Source organism: Grammomys surdaster, unplaced genomic scaffold (assembly GCF_004785775.1).
Source record: "Grammomys surdaster isolate TR1022 unplaced genomic scaffold, NIH_TR_1.0 126163, whole genome shotgun sequence".
NCBI lineage: Eukaryota > Metazoa > Chordata > Mammalia > Rodentia > Muridae > Grammomys > Grammomys surdaster.
In genome coordinates this window covers 8,036,422-8,057,701 of record NW_021620970.1, presented here as the reverse complement: position 1 = coordinate 8,057,701, position 21,280 = coordinate 8,036,422, and the positions used below count along the sequence as shown (strand labels likewise).

The 21,280-nt window shown below is 42.6% G+C and overlaps 1 protein-coding gene and 1 non-coding gene across 2 annotated transcripts in view; both read right to left on the bottom strand.

Annotated features, from left to right (window-relative positions):
- Akap6 (A-kinase anchoring protein 6) overlaps positions 1-21,280 on the bottom strand; it is a 414,932-nt gene that overhangs the window by 276,059 nt on the left and 117,593 nt on the right. The window lies entirely within an intron of this gene.
- On the bottom strand, positions 4,335-4,474 carry LOC114612537. The gene has a single exon (XR_003710041.1). It is a non-coding gene; the product is annotated as a small nucleolar RNA SNORA48 (small nucleolar RNA).

Here is a 21,280-nt window from a genome sequence, read left to right as displayed (position 1 = left end):
CTCCCTCCCTCCCTCCGTGTGTGTGTGTGTGTGTGTGTGTGTGTGTGCATGCATGTGTGTCTCTGTGTAAATGTAAGAACTTGGTGCTTTAGATACAAGGCTAATACATTTAAGATCTCTATAAGAAAATTCAATTTCTTGACTAGCATTCAGTATAAGACATCCATTCGTTTAAATAAAAATTAATTAGTTCAATGTTCATTATATAAGAATAGAATAGTTTGAAATAGTTTGAAAGGAATATTGTTTCGGTCCTCAGGGACCTCAGAGAGGAACAGTTGAATAAATGCAGTGCAGTTTAAGGAGCTTAGAGCTACCTGCTGATCCAAGGACAGGAAGAAGAAACTGCATCCCCTGACTCAGAGAAGTTGGTTAATGGAAGTCAAGTTCCAAAAAGTTAGTTGCCTGCTTGGCCAAGTAGACAGTGTGTCATCCTCATAGAGAATAAGCGAACCACAGGGGCTGGTAGGAAGGCACTCAAGAGAGAAGCTGCTGCCTGTGAGACCTGTACGCCTGAGAGCGAGAGGAGAAGCCCATCCCAGCAGGCTGTTCTGAACTGTGGAAGAAGCTAGTGGAGTGGATGCTGGCTTTTTCTGTCCACTTCTTTGCGTGTGAGATGAAGTTCTCGGTTGGCAATAAAGCTGTGTGGAATAGCCAGGACACCTGCTGTGGAGTTCCTGCCTCAACTTCCCACAGGATGGACCCTAATCTGAACTGTGAGTGTAAATAAATCCCTGAGCTACTTTTGGTCAGAATTTTTTTTTTGTCACTGCAACAAAAAATAAACCAGAACAACATACTCTATGCAATGCTTACAACCTAGTATAGGTATTGCTGTAGACATACGCTCGGTTCTCACAAGGATACATGCTACATTTTAAGCCAACGGCTCAGAATCACAAAATCTCCAGAATTGGAAATCTTCTGACGCAATTTCCTCTTATTGTAGAGGAAACAAACCTAAAAGGTCATCCTTTGTTCTAGTCACAAGCCAGAAAAGGGCAGCCCCTGAGCAAAGGACAGAGATCTCTTAGTACCCATGGCACAAACTGCCTGGCCGCCGTATATGCTGCAAGGCCATGAGTACAATCTATGCAGTGCTGTACAGAGGGCTGCAGCAGTCACTGCTAGATTTAAACACAGTGCTGAAGGCTTAGGTCTGGTTCACATTTTAGCAAGACCTTTCCTTGCTTTGACAGGGAGTGGGAATGGGGACTTCAAAACACGAACAGCTACCACAGTCGGGCCCAAGCAAAGGCGGTGGGGCTGAGGCGAAGTGAACAAATGTATTAAAACAAAACAAAGTGAAACCACCAGGGGACTACAAAAGGCATGATTCAGTGACCGACAGGCTCTACTGTGGGGACAGACAGAGAAGCTGTGAACAGAGTTCCTCATTTCCTGTCATGAGTTACTGGGTGACCCCAGAACGAAGAATCTGGACAGAGGCACAAAGCAATTGAGGAAGGACACTTTCTAGTGGCACCCCAGCAAAAGGGCTGGTAGGATGCGAGGTCCTTTGCTCCTCCCAGAGACATGGACTTCATGAGGACTTATTTTCCTCTGACAATACTATGGCGCTCTAACAGTATACTAGCTTTCCATTTTTGTGTGATTTTTACCTCTGGTTATGGCAGACTAGCTTATAGACACCAGCCTACCACACTGAGGAAAACTAGAAAGATAGAGAAGAAAAATTAGCCAGAGGATATCAGAGAACCGCTTCCAGAACAGAGGGGGAATCCAGAGTTTAAGATCTCATCCAGACTGGAACTCAGAGGGAAGGCATTGTCACCATCTTCTCAGACAGATTTATAAGCACAACTGAGAGGTGAGAATATTGAGACAAAGTTCAAATAGACTTCAATGTTAGAGAGAGAAAGACAAGCTCAGAGCCCACCAAGAAGGAGGGATAGTGGAGAAAATCCAGGCTTTCAGAGAGAAAATGTGTGTGTGTGTGTGTGTGTGTGTGTACAAAAATTGGACACATTCTGGGAAACAACGTCAGATTAATATTTTTAAAAAATGACTAATCATATGGTCTCAATATGTTCAGGGGGAAAAGCACTTGATAAACTTTATAAATCATAAACACTTGAGCAAAGGAAGCCAAATACATAAAGATACATCCTATATGCCTACAATTATCTGAAGTTCTAAAATGGGCAGACTGAAGTATGATATTATCCTCTAAGATGATGGATCTCTCATTATGGAGTGGACACTGAATGACAGAGGCTGGGATAACTGATGTAAGAGGACAGAGATTGGGTAACTGGGAGACCTGCTCTTCCTAGGGGCTCAGCAATGCTACAGCTTGCTTTTGTGCTAAGGGGCATGGCTAGATGCATTCACTCTAGAAGGAGGCAGACAGCAGAACTGCCCCCTAGAGAGGACTGTGGTAGGAGAAATGGTACGTCTCCATGGGAAGCCATTCTGCTTACCACCTTAAGAATTTTGACTCTTTGACTTATTATTATTGAGTCATCGATCAACCAAAAAAAACTAAATATAAAAACTAAATCTTTATATATTAACTCCAAAATATTCTGCGAGGTAAGATAGCTGGCCACCTACGGTAGTCAATAAAGGCTGTATCAATAAGAATGTTGACATAGACCAAAAGTCTAAATGACTAAAACACTCAATGGTCAATAGACGTTCTCACTACAGAACACGGAAAAAAAAATCTTATTTGACTTGATTTTATATAACATTTTTAAAAACGTTTTATTGATTCCTTCTGAGTTTCCCATCATGCACCCTAGTCCCGTTCATCTTCTCATCCCCGCATAACCATCCTTGCAACCTCCACCCCATAAAACAAACACAGACAAATAAACAACAACGAAGCATAAAAACATCATGGAAGCTGTAGTGTGTCACGGTGTGTCCCATAGTATATCCCTCTGGTCACGTAGCTTCACTTGCAAATGTCCGTTGCAATGACTCATCAGTCTGGTCTGAGACCCCTGGTTTCCCGTAATACCATTAATATTGTATCCTCACCAGGACTGCTCCGGGTCATTCCTGCTGCTGCCTTGGGTCAGGGAGATCCTGCAGCTTTGGAACAGCTGGATGAACCGTTCATAGATGGTAGAGATGTGGGGATAGGGCGACTCAGAGCCTTGGACCTGGGCCTGGGTGGCAGCCGAGCTGATCAGACACCACTGCTCTGGCTAGGCCACCCAGTGCCACCGTCTGTAGGAGGCAGGGTCAGCTCTCCTGCCCTCAGGCCCTTCCATTCCTACTCAACATCTGCAGAGCCAGCTTTTAGTCACAGTCAAGGTATGGGGATTGGGGCTGGGGGAGGGGCTATCCCACTCTCCCAAGTGCTGCAGTCTTTGTGGAGCTGGTTCATCCAAGCTTTTGTCATCAGGGCCAGTGCCACCAAGATGCAGGGCCTACCCTCCCAAGTGCTACAGTCAGTGAGGGGGCAGGGCTAGCTCTCTCATACCAGCTCTCCCACACTTTCGCCCTCCAGGGTGGCTCACCTGCACCTCTTCCACCAGGGCCAGCTCTACTGTGGTGCCCAGACAAAGGTCAGGGCTCACGCTCCTGCGTGCTGCAGCTGGTGAAGGGCAGGGCTAACTCTCCGAAGCTCAGAGTTCATGGCCTGGAGATGGCAGAAATGAAGGGGCAAATCATCCCTATGCCTGTGCCACCCTATGGCAGACAAGTGGAAGTGGTGGGGTTAGGACTCACACCCTCAGGGCAGCGCAGCCATACCCCGGTCACAAGGGCCAGCTCTACTGTGCTGCCTGGGCAAGGTGCAGGTCCCGCTCCCCCAAGTGCTGCCAGCAGTGAGAGATAGGGCCAGCTCTCCAGAGTGCTGCATCCTGAGAAGGGCAGGACCAGCTATGCACAGTCCTTGGATAGCCACGTGGTCCCCAGGGACTGCCCCAACCAGGGAATCCCCATGTTCTCTAGTGAGCCATGGACACTGACACCGACCCCTGCTGCTACATAGCCATGGCCCTCAGTGACAGCTTAAGCTGGAATTTCATCATGGCCCCTGGTGGCAGGGCTGGCTCAAAACTGTCCATTCCTCCTTCAAGTCTCCAGTCCCATCTCTCTTCATAACATTCAAGTTGTTCTACTTCCCTTTCCTTTTCTTCTGACCATACATTGTGGTGGCTCCTGCTCCAGGCTGGGCACGTAGCTGATGAACCCTGGGTGACATCCTCCATCTGTGCTGGGTGGAGTGACAGCAAGCAGGTGTTTGTGGCCCACAAGTGCTGTGCACAGGAGAGCAGGTCTGTGGGTAGCATGGTGGTCTGCAAAGTCTCTGTCTTCCTCCTCCTGTACTGTGCTTCCTGTATTTGATTTGATTTTTGTGTGTCCTAGGCATGAGATAGTTTGGGCCACCAAGCCAGGCATCAAGCTAGGATGAAAAAAGGACTGTCATCTGCTGTGTCCCCGACACGAGGAAAACACTACTAACAAGGTGTCTCTTTGCCCATTGCCAGGGTTACAACGATCTTTATATAAGAAAGAAATACAGCATATTTTAAGATACCTTTATCATAGATGAAACTTTATATCCACTAATTCTCTCTGCGGGTAACTGGAAAACCACATAGACACATTCCTGTCCAGAAGCACATTCAGGCGATGAAGGAGAGTGAGGAGGATCAACCTGAGCTGAAGGAGGGAGAGCGCTGGGAGCTCCGTTCCTGAGAGTGTGGCCTCCTTTAGTATTTGTTAAATACTGAACCATGGTCTATCACAGTAAAATCTAAATTCAAACCAATGGTGAGCGGAAGCCAATTTTAAAAGTCTTTGTTTGGCATCTACAAAACTTTTGGCTCTACTGAACTGCTTTCTTCCCTCAGAATAGCTGGATGAGTCAATTTACACTATTGTCACCAAACCACGGAAAGAAACATCAGACAGCGTGACTGTGAATGGGTACCCTCACTGTGAGTAGGCATGGATGCTGAGGAAAATAGACCCCGTGAGTCCCCACATGGTGATGTTGTTTCAGTCATAAGTCTCTGGGGCTGGACAGAGATCTTTCATTAGTGCAAGACCCCATAGAGGAGAGTTCATTGTTTACATCAGCTGCAAGGTTTTTCCTCTTCAACTGTCGCCAAAAGCCTCTCTTATTTAGAGATGATATTCAGTCTTCACTGAGGGATAATTTGCTTTGTCTCTTTAGATATCTGACACAGCACTGATAATTCTCCTAAGGAAAAAAATTTCCTTATGATTGTATAACTTAGAAAAAAAACGAAAAAGTGAGGCTGAATTAGGGCTCACTTGTTAAGAGCACTCACTGCCTGCTCTCCTGGAGGACTTGGGTTGGATTCCTAGCATCATATGATGGCTCACCACTGTCTGTAAGTCCAGTTGCAGGGGATAGATTGAGTGTCTTATAGTAGTCTCCAGGAGCACCAGGCACACACATGAATACACACCACACACATACACACACACACACACACACATGTCCATACACAGTCAAAACAATCATACCCATAAAATAAAAATAAATAAGTCTTTAAAAATAAAAAAAGAAAAGAGACTAAAGTTTTATCAGACACCTCCAAAGCAAAACTATTAAGATCAATAACCCCAATTCCAAGGTCCAGCTTCCTTGAATTTGCAGAAATACTGTTTCATCTTCTCACAATTCAGTGTGCATCACAAACCCTTAACTTGCCTCAAAGGCCTAAGTCATCCTAACTCCAGCGTAAGGAAGATAAGGACTTTGAAACTCTTAGTCTGGGTGGGCTGCTATAACAAAACACCATCACTAAGAAGCTGTGAGTGATAGAAATGTTTCTGTCAGCTTTGGAGGCCACAGATACTGGGTTGGATGTCTTATATCCAGCTTCCTTGTCCTTGTTAAGTGGCTATGTCACCATCTTTGCCTTCTCACAAACAGGCCTTCTTATGATTTCTCAATTTACTGTTTTTAAGTTACACTTTCCTTTTTAATAACTCCATCTTTAAGTCAGTTCCCTTTACCAGCATCTTACTAAGCAGGCTCCTCCTGCATGGTTCAGAAGGTTCTGTTTTCATTATTGACACTTTCTACCTCCCGGAGAATGCCAGGACACAATCCAATTCAGCCAAGAATGCATTGCTCCAGAGTAAGGCTGGTCATTCCGCTGTTGCCCTGGACCTGTTCCTCATTTATCTCTCAGATTTACTAAGATGGCCTTAACCACTTACATTTCTACTGATATTCTACGCTACCTAGGTGCTCTTTAGTAACCTGAGGCTTTCTTTACTACTTCCTGCTCTCTTCAGTTTTCAGCAGTCGCCCTGACAAAGGAGAATTCAGGCTTTCTGAAGCTCCACTGTAAACCTCCTCCAGTTTCTACTCATTACTTGGTTCCAAACCCACTTTCACACTTTGAGTTGTCACAGCGGCACCTCCACATCTTGGTATGATTTGTGAATCTCATTCCTTCACTTGGGCTGGCATTCATAAACGAGGTAGTCTTCAAATAACAAGATATATCTCTCACAGTTCTAGAGGTTGGGAAATCAAGACACTCTTTGACAGTGTATTCTGAGGGCACACTTCCGCATTCATATGTGGCACCTTCTTGTTACATTCTTACACAGTTGAAAAGGCATAGTAACCTTGGGGCTCTCTGCTACAGCAGTTCCGGTTACATTCTTGATGGCTCTGCTCACAGATATTTAGGACTCTGTTTAGACTGTAACAAAACTCCTTCACTGTAAACTTATTAGAGACTTCCTACGCACGAGTGTCATAAGACGTAATCTTGGCCCAGTTCTGAGTCCATGTCAAGGAGGAAAAAACAAACTAGGAATATAATACTAAGTTAAAGAAATAAAGTCTAAAATTTTGATGGGATCCAAGTCAGATTTAATACATAAAGATGAGAATTAGAAAAAGGAAATTCATCAAAATGGTAATAATACTAGTAGGTCGTAGATAGTGTTTATAACAAAATGTATTATTCTTATCAGGAGGAAACAATACTAGTAACTTTGTATATATGTCTCTCTCTCCCCCACACTTGTGGTGTGTGTGTGTGTGTGTGTGTGTGTGTAGGCTGTACATTGACTGCCTTTTTCATCCACTCTCCATCTTATTTGCTGAGACAGTCTCTCAGTGAACATGGAGTTCATCAATTCAGACTGACTAGTGAGCTTCAGTGACCTACAAGCCTGTGTCTCCAGCTCTGGGGTTACAGACATTGTGCCCACCATAGCATAATGGGTGCTGGAGACCCTGATCCTTATAATTGAGGGAGGGGTAGGCACCTTACTGACAGCTCCATCTTCCTAATGAATACAAGTGTCTTTAAAACAAATGAACCATTTATTTATTTGTCTTTGTATTATGGATGGATGGGTTGCTACAGCACACATGGAGAAGTCAGAGAGCAACCTGATGAAGTCAGTTCTCTCTTTCTACTATATGAGTTCCAGAGATCCAGGAGTCCTCATCTGCTCAGTAACCTTGATGGCCCACACATGACCTTTAAAAGCAATTACATGCAATACTAAAAATGTATCCAAGTAAGAAGTTGCTATTTACTTAGTAAAAGCCACATGTTCTTAGGTCTAAGTCCGAGTCAATAGAATTCTTTTTATTCAGAAAGTACTCACCCCATATTGTTAGGGCTCTTTTAACACATCAAAAGTTTTCACGGAAATAGGAATGAGCATCCCTCTCCCTCCCCCTCAGTCTATTTTTCTTAATTCTTTATGACCTGAGAGTAGCTCCTCCCTCCTACATACTAATTTTATCCTGTACCGAATAGGATAGCTCAGGAGAAACCAGAAGGTTCTAACCGCTGTACTAAGGAAATTCTTCCATCTTCTACTATAGCCCATCTTTCCATCTACCTGTGTAGCCAGCCTCCATCTATCCCTCAGGCTTCCCACTTTGAAAAGCCGTATTCACTTCTCTTCGTATCTGGTCATCTCAATGGAGCTTCTGTGTCTTGTGAGCTTCCCATCTTCTCTATATGGACAGTCAACTAGCTTCTCAGCTGGCACCTTGAGCAGACACACGTTTCAGATTCACTCTAACTACACACTAATTATCCATTTCTTGCACCCAGTCATGCTGTCTGAGTTCTGTGACGGTGGGCTGTCCTCTAATGGTCTTCTCTCTCACTTGGCTTGCCCATCTGTAGACAGTCTATTTTTATAACTGTTATCGCCCATTGGCTGTTAGGTTAACTGTCACTCCTTTACATCTTGACTCCAAACGGAGCTTTGGAAACTTCTTCCTCAGCGCTCACTAAATTATCCAATCTTCCAAACATCTGCTGGTGAGAGAATATTTGTCTTCCTGACGTTGACTCATGATCTCGTAGATATGAAGGGAATAACTTCCTGAAAGATTTTATGGCAATCACACAGTATTTTTCCTTGACTAAAACATGTGTGTGATACTTCTTGGCAACAACATTCACTAATGTTGGCTCTTAATAACTGACAAAAAATTTAAGAAGCTATAGATCCAATTATGAGGTTGATGCAGGGGGATGGTTTAAGTCTACTGTGAATATCCCAGATAATACTGTGAGACACCATATTTGTTTGATTGCATTTGATTTTTGAGACAGTGCTCATGTATTCCAGGCTAGCCTCAAAATTGCTATGTATCTGAAGATGATCCCGAACTACTGATCTTCCTGGTTCCATCTCTTGGTGCTGATGAAACTACATCTTTTATATTATCAAGAGAAGATGAAAGAAGAAAAGAAAAAGGAAATTTAAGACTCCATACACGGCAATACTCAGCATATGCCTACGTGTTAAGTCTGAGGTTGACTTTGATGTTTAGCAGGGATGACTACTAGGTCTGTCAAACTGTGTAAAAGATTCATTTTAAAGGCTAAGCTCTGGGATGGTAATGCCCATTTGTAGAAGACTCCAAGCCTCTCCCATCATGTTAGCTACATTTACATAGTACTTTCCATCCTAGGCATTTTCCTCAGCATCTCACAGATATTAGTCATTCTAATGGTCCTTGCAGTCCTAGGAGACATAAGCTATCGTTATAACCCTCATTTTACAGAGGAGGAAAATAAGGCATAGAAGGCCACTCTACACAGCACATAAGAAGAAGATCTGGAATTTGGATCCAGACAGTTGCACCCTGTGATGGCTACCCTTAGTTGTCAACTTGACTACATGTGGATTTAACTGAAACCCAAATGATTAAGCATATTTGTGAAGGTTTTTTTCTTAATTAAATCATTTGAAATGAAAAGGCAAACTTCTAATCTGGATCTTTGAGGAGGGAAGATACAACTTTAATTTAGATATTTTGAGGTAGGAAGATTCATCTTTAATCTGGGCCACACCATCTGCTGGCAACCGATATAAAAGACATGGAAGAAAGAAACTCTCTCTCCCTTAGCCTATTTATTCTCATTCTTGATAACAAGTCCATTCCTCTACTGGCATTAGAGCCTACTTCCTCATGGTTCTGCCAAGTACTGAAGACCAGTTGAGACATCTAGCCTTGTGAAATGAACATCTAGATCCTTGGACTTTCCATTCATAGGCAACCAATGTTGAATTATTTGGACCATAGCATGTGCGCATGCGCACACACACACACACACACACACGTATGTATGTATGTATGTATATATGCACACACACATATATGTATGTATATGTGCACACACATACACATATATGTATGTATATGTGCACACACATATACATAATATATATGTATACACATATACACACATATACATATATGGACTTGCTATCTATGCAGACTATATATATGTGTGTATACATATATGGCATATATATACATATATAGATAGATATACTTGCTATATATGTGGACTTTATATATAGTCTATACACACATACAGATATTCATTCTATAAGTTATACTCCCCTAGAGAATCCTGACTAATACATGCCCTAAGAATCCATGCCCCTAGCCACCACTCTATATTGCCTCTCAGTCATTGCAGGATCTCTAAAACAAAACAAAATAATGCTGCATCATTGAAAAACTGGCTAAATCTAGTGTGGGAAGGACCAGCACAGTGACTATGACACAGTATTTTTGCAAGTTCATGATACAACACTAGTCTAGGAACTGTGGCATTAAAGAGTTTGTCAGGTGGACATCCATACACATAAGGAAGTCGAATTGCCTCAGGACTGAGCTGCAATCCTCCAGCTCCAGCTATTTCCGGTGAGATGTGAAGGAATGCTGTATTCATCTGCTTCCACTCAAGGATTTTATCTGTTTTCTTTAACTCTGGCAATTCAGAAAGACCTTTAGCTTGGGGCCCGGTAAAATAAGAATTTGAATCTTCATCTGAAAGAAGTAAAACGCAGTGAGGTAAGAGTGGATTGTGGGAAATCAGGCTAGCATTCAGCGTTTGCATTGCTGTACAGATCAATACATCTTCAAGAGTCAATCGTACAGGGGAAGTCACTTAGCATTGTCAAGCCTTCACTTGGCTGTTTGCTCTTGTCTAAGTAGTGTGGCTTTGAGGGCACCTGAATAAAGGGCCCCGTGCATTTCTACCCTGCCTCTCAACTCCAAGGAAATGCTTCTAGATATACACTCTCCTTCCCAGGAGATAATCTTCTGAAGATAATCCTTTGAAAGACTGAGTGCTATGGGAACAGTAAACATATGAGCTCAGAATCTTCATCAGTTTGTTTTTCACTGCAAAGCGGAAAACCAGTGAAAACACACCACAGAAGTGTACCAAAAGATGATATACAAAATCCTTCTGTTTAAATGCAGAAAACTGTAAAGGTATTACATAAGTATTTATAAGTGTAAGCACTGTTCGTTAATTGTGAACATAAAACAATTTTGTGGATGTTACAAGGAGACAGAGGGGGATGGAGAGATGGCTCAGTGGTTGCTGCTCTTACAGAGGACCTGTGTTCAGTTTGCAGCATCTACCTCATGGCTCGTAATCATCTATAATGCCAGTTCCAGGGGATCAAGTATCTTCTTCTAGTCTCTGGTGGCAGTAGGAGCACACACAGTGCAAAGTCATACATGCAGGTGAGACACTTCTAAAATGAACTAAATAAATATGAATCATGGGTAAAAGTGTTTGCTGCATAAGATAAAGATTAAATTTTAGATTTCCAGAACCCAAGTAAAAAGCATGGTCATATATACCTATAGCCCTGCACTGGGGGCTGAAGAACATGGGAACAGGAGGATTTCTGGAGATTATTGGTCAGACCCAACAGTGAGAACCCCTGTCTGAAAACTTCTTGACTTCCACGCATGTGTACCCGTCCACACTGGGCACAGATCCCCATCCTTGTACACGGCATACATACATACACACATCAAATTTTATTTTTGAAAGATAGCTGAAAATACCTTGTGCCTGCAGATCTGCTCAGCTGCCTGGAACAGAAGAGATAGCCAAAGCTACGACTGTCCACAAACAGGCAGAAGACACTTATGTTCAATGGAAAAAGTTACAAAATGCTGCTTTTGCTCTTCACCGAACTGTGAATATGCCCGTCAGCAGTCCTTCAGAAGGCCCTGCCCAAACACCACCTACAACGTAAGAACTAACAACAAAAAAGTTCACTAAACATACTGAGTAAGGAGGTGCCCAGTCAATGTGATCAGGTGTAGTCAACGTGAAGGCTGGACAAACAGTAATAACAACGCAGGTCCAAGGACAGCTTGAAGGTCGGTTGCATTGACAACCTTAGTTCCATGGGAGCAAACTTTCTCAGTTCTTCCATCTGTTTTGTGAGTTAGAACTAGGAAGATGGAACTAGGAAGAGGTGCTTCCCAGGCACCTGCCACACCGTAAATGTCAAGTAAAGTTTTACTGTGACTATCACAACAAGTTGATAAGCAAAGTAAAAAGTACAAAACTATGATGTCCATTCCTTTTGTAATATATTCATTGGCTGTAGCTTCATGTCTTCATCTCAAGACAGAAAAGTTAAAAATATATACTTCCTGAGCCTCAAACTATATGTGTATGTGTATATACATATACATAATTAATATTGAGGCACAGAAAGTATATATATATGTATATGTAAATATATATATATATATGTATGTATGTATAATTTAAATGAATGTGACTGGACTTTTCCAAAGGAATAAAAGGTTAAACTTTCCACCTGCTTTTTGAAAATTGGCATATTTTTCATTCTTCATAGCAAAGAGCATAGAATTTTAACACGGATTCAGAATCAGAACCATTTTGAAATATGAGGGGAAATAGAATATGAAAAATAATTTTTAAAGTAAATGCAAGATCCATTGAGCTAGAAGTAATCTACAAGCCCCGGCAGCTCTGGGGGACACACTGTGCTCTGCAGGACACTGCCTGTAACTTTTGTTTGTGTCACCTTTTGATTTAGTTTGGTTGCAAAGCAATCTATCATTCTGGCTACCTTAAAGCCTTGAAACCAGTGGTTCTTAACTCTCGGGTCTCCCTTTCACAAGAGTCACATATCCCACAAATATCCCACATATCCAATATCCCACAAATCAGATATTTACATTACAATTCATAACAGTAGCAAAATTACAGTTATCAAGTAGCAACAAAATAATTTTATGGCTGGAGGTCACCACATCGTGAGGAACGGTATTAAAGGATTGTAGCATTGGGAAGGTTGAGAGTCACTGCCGAGACCTTCTCTTCTCAGAGAATCCTGATGACAGTGTTCATGATCCTACAGTGTTTTCATATCAGAGGACTTGTTTGTCTGTTCTGCTTGTCTGTGCTATGCGTAACAACCAATGTGAAAACGTTTCTAACCTATAAAACCAGTGGTTTCATGTGATTCAGCTTCTTCTGTCGCAAGTTGGATGGGTATGGGCCTTGGAGGGCTGGGGATACAGGGAAGTGGATGTATAAAAAGAGGTTTATTTTTGTTAATAAATTTATTACTTCACCTCATGGAAGTTGGATCACAAAATCAAACGCTAAACCCTTCACATGGAAGGAATTAAACATTCTTAGCACTGTTGAAAAGCTAGGAGCGCTCTACTGTTTGCATTAGATCCATGGCCAACTGTGTAAGAGTGTGTCAAGGAAGTCTAAGCACTAAGGGAGACAAGGAAAGCAGGGTGCTCTGCCCACTGTGCCAGCACGAAAGCCACATGTGTAGTAGATGAACAAGTTATCCCGAGAACAAGACCAGGCAGTTACCTGTCATGCAAAACCCTGGAATTTTTAGTCCTCATGGCTGTAATCCATACTCCCTTCAAATGCATCTTGTCTAGGCAGGCTTACTGAACAGCTGGATGAATCCACAGGAATGCAAAGGGCAACGGGAAATGCCATGCCCGGCTTCCCCATCCCTCTATCGCTTTCTCCCTCTCTGCTTTGGTATTTTGATTAGATTATGACAATTTGGCTCGTTCCAGGAACAAACACTATATTTTCTGGCTTTTCTAGCTTGAAAAACAGATGGCCCCTTCACTGGGTCCAGGGAAAAGGAAAACAACTTGTTATCAAGAATTTCCTTTGGCTTCTACTTTCCAGTTTCCCAACATTCAATTCCTTGAAGAGCTGGTGTGCATGTAAGCTGGAGACAGTGCAAGCATTCAGGAAGCACATCTCCAGCACCTTGTCATTTCCAAGAAACATCCTTACCAGTGCTCCCTGCCCCAATCATCATCCTGGTCCCCGTAACCCAATGCCTTCAGACATCAGAACAATATAACCCTAACCTGTATTTATGTTACTCTGAAATCGCTGTTTCAAAACTTAATGTAAATAAAGCTACAAGCCAACCTCAGAGAAAATTAAAGCAGAATAAACTATTTTCTATACTGCTGTTCCAAAACCCCATAGGGGTTTTATTTTTGAGCATAAATATACATGTTTAAAGAAACTTCTTGGCCCAACTTGAATTGCTCTGAGACTGAGTCCAGTTTGAACTGGATTTTCCTTTGTAATCTCTGTGGCATTCCAAACATTTCTACGCATTAGGATTACATCATTTTCCCCTTTTCTCCCCCTTCAACACAAACAGCCATTATATCCCATTTTCATGACCTTCAAGTTCCCAGTATCAAATTACCCAGCTGGTAATTTCTATCTCCTTCGGTTGCTAAGAGATGGCGATGGTCCAGACCAGACCAATATTCCTGAACGCTCAATCTCAAGTTGCCATAGGAGTGAACTAAACTCAGCCAAAGCACAAAAGAGCCCAACATTTGGCAGCCAGGCTGTGTGTCTTTCACAGCTGCAGGAGACAGTTGGTCCAGAAAACCTTGCTGCCATCTCCCTGCCAAGTCACTGCCACGTTCTCAAGCATTCTACACAACGGCTCTCAGCAAAGAGCTGCCATTTGCATTACAGAGATCAGTCTGCTGTCACACTGCCTCTTCTGAATAAGTTCCACGATTCCATAACTAAAGACCTATTTTCCCACCCATACAAGCCCCTTTTAATAACAACAGTAACAGAGAAAGAAATGCTAGTGTATTTATCCTCCTTGCAGCCTACTTGTCTGCTCAAGCACGTATTCCCCCAGCTGCTGCTCTAGGCTCTCAGATGAGCCCTTCCTAGGGATTGTACCACCATGATCACATGTTCCCTGGGAGCTCTCCACACCCACTGGCTGCTCTCTGGAAAGGATCCAAAGCTGGAGGGAAACACCTCCTGATTGAGGGCCTGGGCTTCTACTGTAGATGCTCTAGGATAATTTGGTCCTTCTGTCAGCTTGATATGGTTTCTAGACCCTCAAAGGAATTTTGTCATCCCCAACAAACCTTTAGGATGCAGAAGTCAGAACCCCAGGCCCAGGATGGACTGCCCAGGGACCTGTGACAAACGTCGAATGTCACATTTCTTGTAAGAACAAAGGCTACTAAGTTTTGTACATTGAAGGATTGTTTTTCAAGTTAAAGTTCATAATTTGTCAGCTCAGGTCATAACCCAGGATTCCTAAGACTCTGCAATATCTGTGCTTCCAAATAGAGTCCTGTAACAGCATGTCCAGTGCTTCTACTTTAGTCAATCCAGTCAGGTAGCAATGTCAGTAGGATTCTATAAAACGGAGAGGAGAGAGGCAGATAATGAAATAAACTATGAAGACACTTTATACCTTGGACAGAGGTGCCTGTGTCAATTAACACTAATTATTCAATCAAGACATTTGCCCTAGCGGGAGACATAGACTCCATTCACCCCAATTAAGCTAGTGGATGTTGAAAGGATTTACAAGAAAAACAAAGGAAGGTAGAATATATTCAGAAGACAAGAGGCACCGGGATGTGAATCCGTCCTAGCTTGTAACTGTGACCTTGGAATTCTCTGTTGACCCGTAAGACAATCCAAGAAAGGTTCAACATGATAATCTGCAGTTTAGGAACTCTGAGTTTTGCTGCAGCGTGTGTTACTGTATACCCTCACCAGCAGACTGCAGGGCCAGTCACGGGTCAAATAGCTTCTGCTTTCTTTAAGCCCTGAATAATTAGAACCACAGAGATAACGGGATTAAGCCCAGCTTGTGGACCTATGTGTTAATTGCAGTGATAATTTTCATGACTGTGGAACAATCCATTTATTGCTTTTTAAATTTTGAAAAATTTAAAAGAACCAACAATATATTACCTTGGAGTTTGAATTTGAAATGTTTAATAGCTATTAGCCCAGATTTTAGAAAAGGGGAGAATTTTGTAATATGTAAGAACCTGGCTTATCATAATTATGCACTTAAAATACTTTCCAAAGTAGCCTTAGTCTGTAAAGAGATTGCCTTGCACTTTGAAGTCTATTCTGTTATCTGAAATGGTTAGATAACTGTCTCAGGGAATTTGAGTGAATTCGGAATGGTATTAGATTATGAACTAACGAACATTAGCCAAAAAGAAACAAATGGCTGTAAATACTCTGATTTTCATAGTTAGCCTGCTAGGTTTAAAAGCTAAACAGAGTTTAACAGAGTTAAATTCCTCTCCGTTTTATAGAATCCTACTGACATTGCTACCTGACTGGATTGACTAAAGTAGAAGCACTGGACATGCTGTTACAGGACTCTATTTGGAAGCACAGATATTGCAGAGTCTTAGGAATCCTGGGTTATGACCTGGGCTCGCTCGCGCTCTCTCTCTCTCTCTTTCTCTCTCTCTCTCTCTTTCTCTCTCTCTCTGTGTGTGTGTGTGTAGGGAGAGAGAGAGACAGAGACAAAGAGGGAGGGAGGGAGGGAAGGAGGGAAGGAGGGAAGGAGGGGAGGAGAGAGTTACATAACTCTCTCCAAGAATAAAATATTGTAAATCTGAAATTGTGATGAAAGTCTCCAGTCTTGGTTGACCACTGTCCAACGAGCATGAGGAGAAGACATTTCTAAGATAGCTGCTCTCAAATTTTACATGCATCTGCAACCCTGGGCTATCTTAAGTGAGAAGTGTGATTTGGAGGACAGGGTGGGGTGCAGAAATTCTGAGCCTTCACATCCACCGAGGGGCTGCCTAAGCTTCTAGGGTAGCAAAGCTCTGAATGTCAGGGCCCAGATGATGTTTTGTGGCTTTTTCTAGCAGTAAATAATTTGCTAGAAGTTTCAAAAAGGGAGCAATATTATGTAAGACAATCTCGGAGCAAATAGGACATTTGAATGTGTTATGTTATATAGTAAATGCTATAATATTCTGGAGAATTAATGTTTGGCTATTTAAAGATGTTTGTTGTAAGGGCAAGTAAAGCTAAAGTAAACTAGTAAGTCCCAGCATCTATGGGTTATTTTATTGGGAAATAAAGATAGTAGTCTTGAGATAAAATGTCACATATGCGTACTGATACATACACCAATTCTTCTCATTGGGTGACTGAGTGCATAATTCTTCACCCTGGAAATTAATATAAAGTGACGTAAGGTGATGTAATCTCTAAGCAGCATTGGCTGGCACATAGAGATAGTAATCCATGAAGATAGATACTCTTAGCAGCAAGATTCTCTTAACCGGCAAGGCAGAGAGAGGCTTAAAAGCATATTTCTCCATGAACACTAGATGGTGCTGCAGAACAAGTGAATGGCAATTGTCCAGCTGCTTCCTTTTCTGAGAGTCACTAAATCCTGCCACATTACTACAGATAAGGATTCAAAAGATCTTGGGTTTATGCAAGACTTTTGGACATGTTTTAAAGGCGTATTACACTGCAGAACGTCATTAATCTATCGGGAATTTAAACATCACATAATCTATTAGTGTTTTTAAATGTGTGCATGTGTGCTTTTGATTCTTTACAAATTACTTAGATATTATTATCAGTCACAAAGTCTGCCAAGCACAGTCACATAAAAAAGCTCTAAAAAATCACCATTGGAGATTAAGAGCAATACAAAACCTTCTGCTGCTTTCTGGGGCCTACTTCAAAAGCAACTTTATCAGACAATGCCTAGAAATGATTTCCTGGCACAAGATCTTGTGACAAAACAGTAAAGCACTTTTTCGAAGTTGCATTAGTTCTCACAGTAAAACCCATGAGTCAGGGAGGATTAACAAAGCAGAGGCGGGATCAACAAGTCTACCAGTAACATCACCATAGAGTTGAAAACAATCTTCACACATTCCCCTGAGCATAGAATAATCTGAACTCATTTTGCAGTGTGTGTGTGTGTGTGTGTGTGTGTGTGCGCGCACATTCATGTAAGTACACACCACAGCATGTATGCAGTCAGAGGACTTTGGGGGAGTTAGTTCTCTTTACCTTGTTTCTCTGTTGTGAGTTGTTTGGGGTTTGAATTAGGGTCCTTCTTGATGCTTCTGCCATTGCTTCAAACACACAAGTTCTTACACATTCCTCCTGCCTCTACTTCCCATCTTGCCATAGAGCTCTGTCTGGTATTATAGAGGCACACCGCCATCTCCACCTTTTCTGTTCTGGGAATGCCACTCTGGTCATAAGGCTTACAAGACAGTCCATCTCCCTTCCCCCATTCCCATCATTTTCTCTCTTTTAAAAGACTTATTATTTTTATTTATGTGTACATGTGTGTCAGTACATGAATACGGACATACGAATGCCAGTGCCCATGAAGATCTGGGGCTTTGGGTCGTCCTGGAGCTGGAGCTACAGGAAGCTGTGAGCTGCCCTATGTGCATGCTGAGAACAAAATTCAGGTCCTCTGCAAGAACAGGACTTTCTCTAAAAAGCTGAGCCAGCCGTCCAGCCCGCCCCCCTCATTCCTATTTTATGAAGAGCCATTTACTACTAACGGTCTGAGATGGATATCTAGAAATATTAATGTCGATGAAAGCGATGTGGAAATTTTTCAGCAAAGGGTTTTGCCCAACTACAGTAGAGGGCACTGGGGGACTGGCTAGTCTTTCAAGGTTGTCATGTTGATGGTAGGACTTGATGAGGAGGAAACAACTCGAGTGTCTATGTGAGGTACTTGGGAAAGATAATGATGGGAAGTGGGAAGACTGAAGAGAACACCAAAGGTGAAAAGCACCGCTTCAGACCACGTTCTCTCGTGCGGTACTGTAGCCGGGTGAGCCAGCAAAGACCTTTATCCACTGGGCCTCGGGCAAAGTGTTGACATCCTGTAAAAGCTTGCAACCACACCTTATCTTTACATGGAGGCCTAAATTTGGATCAGCAAGGTCCCTGCCCACAAGACTCTTCCAGTCTAAGGCTGTGTGCCTTGAAAGATATGGATTAGTCTTCAGTACACTAAACAGTGTTATCTAAGTGTTGTCCCTGAAGGCTTCAATGTACTCATTTCCTGGGTAGGCAGCAAGGCCTATAGGGATGAAGATTAAAACCCCTCCAGGTGTATAGAGTATGGAATATTTGGGGTATAAAACTCTCCTTTCTGAGGTCATTTCTCCTTGACGTCCTTAGCATTCAAGATGGCAGCCTTTTCTCCCCAGCAACTTTGAAGTAGAACAAGCACATAATTATGAGCGCTTTTAGCGAGGCTCCTGCTTTGCGCATGCCCAATGAAAGGTTCCTTTGCTGTGCCCAGTGCTTGGAAAGGTACCTAAGTCATCACTAGAGTGGGAGGGGCAAAGGGATGGTGTCTAGAGCACAGGCAGTGGGCGACAAGTCACTTGGTGAACTGAAGGAGGAAGACCAGGGAGAAACGGCAACAGGGCAGAAAGAAGAAAGTGAAAAATGAAAGAGAGAAAGAGAAGCAAACAAAAGCAGACGCATTTTAGTCCGTGAGGATGGATGGAGAACTGAGCACTGTGAACTGAGTGGGGACTGGGGGCGGGGGGGGGGGCTCTGGTTGAAAGGAGTGCCACTACCTCAGGGATCACAGCTGTCAGAGCACTGGGAAGAGAAAAACAACCCATGAAGTGCCCTTTTCTGATTTGAAGAAAACACAATCAAACAAGCAGAGATAAGACACAGTGTCTGAGGATGGGCCTCCACGCTTGAGTCCAACACCCTACTTACAAGCTCTGGGGCCAATGATTACCTCTACAGTGCCACTTCCTGTCTGCGTGGATGATAACGTTTTTGTTACAGGTTTGTGAGAAGTCTTATATAAGTGCTATTTTTTAAAGATACGTTTTCATTCTGGAAAATTCCAAAGATATAAAAGCAGGGTGAGAAGAAATAACAAGCTTCCACGAATCCATCTCTGAGCAAAACAGACGGGGTCCTCAGCCAGTCCCACTTTATCTGAGTTCCCACCCCCACCCCCGATTATAATTAAGCCTTCTGGTAAGCAGAGCCGGGGCACGCTGGGATTGCAGTGCCCACTGCTCAATATAAATTACTGCCTGCGTTATCTCAACTGTCGTGTTCTTATACCTTATATTTTTAATCGTTACCCCCTAAAAAGGTACAGCCACTGAATGGTAATCCGTTTCTTACTATCTCTATTGTCAGTCTTGCTCTCCCTGGATTCTCTTTCCTGGAGTCTTGCTGAAGGAATAGGCTTGCTTGCTCTGCAGAGTCTCACAGCCTCCATTTTGCTTCCTGTACTCCTACTGTATCGTTTAGCACAACCCACTCTCCTGAAAACCTGCAGATCTGGAGGCTTGCTCGTGGTTAGGCTTCTTTTTCTTCATTCCTCTCTCTCCCCCCGCCCTTCTCAAAATGATTGATAGACGGTGGTGTGTGGTTTTGGCAAGAGGGTTGCATTTGATGTCTTCATGTCCGTGATTTTATTAGCAAGAAGAATTCACTGCCAGCTTCATGCTTCATGGATTCATGCTTCATGGATGTGGATGTTTCTTTAGTCATTCTGATTACAAAAGACCCCACAGGAACCACTCGTGGGAGCAACATATCCTAATTTCTTTCAAGTGTGACTGTGGTCTTCACTTCAGAATAGCTGAACCATTGACTTGCATTTAAATCACTTAGAGCCTTATTTGAGGAACCTCTCGTGGTGCTGAGAGAATTCCCACAAGTGGCCACAGTGTTGCAGCTTCTTCTCCAAGGTGTCTGTGATGCACATGTTCAAACTTCCCCGTCACTTTTCTCAAATCCTTTTTATCTTTTTAAAAACTAAGATATAGGGGGCTGGAGAGATGGCTCAGTGGTTAAGAGCACTGACTGTTCTTCCAGAGGTCCTGAGTTCAAATCCCAGCATCCACATGGTGGCTCACAACCATCCGTAATGAGATTGGATGCCCTCTTCTGGTGTGTCTGAAGACAGCTACAGTGTACTCATAAATAAAATAAATAAATAAATATTTAAAAAAAAACTAAGATATAGTTTACATACAATATAATTTATCTTCTTGAGTGTAGAGATTGGCAAACATTATTGAAGATAAACAGCAGTAAAGCCAAGATACATACCACAGTTCTCAGCCCCTAGATTTTTGTCATTTTTAGAATGTCATTTAAATGGAATCACACAGCATGCTGTTTTTTATTGTGCTTTATGTAACTCAAGCTACATAATGCTTCGGGATGTATCAATGTTACTGTACATATAAGTAGGTCATTTGTTGTGTTCTCAGTAGGTCCTCTTGTCCTCTATATGGGTGACATTTTCATTTTCTTCCTTTCTTCCTTCTCCTCTCCTCACCTCTCCTCTCTTCTCCTCCTCTCTCTCTCTCTCTCTCTCTCTCTCTCTCTCTCTGTCTCTGTCTCTCTGTCTCTGTCTCTCTGTCTGTCTCTCTCTGTCTGTCTCTCTCTGTCTCTCTGTCTCTGTCTCTGTCTCTCTGGATGGGTATTTGGGTTGTTCCAAGGTTGTAGGTGTTATGAGTCTGCCAGTCAATATTCCTGTTATCATTTGCTATGCGTGTGCACACGGTTATCTTCTGCTATGCGTGTGCACACAGTTATCATCTGCTATGCGTGTACACACAGTTATTATCTGCTATGCGTGTGCACACGGTTATCTTCTGCTATGCGTGTGCACA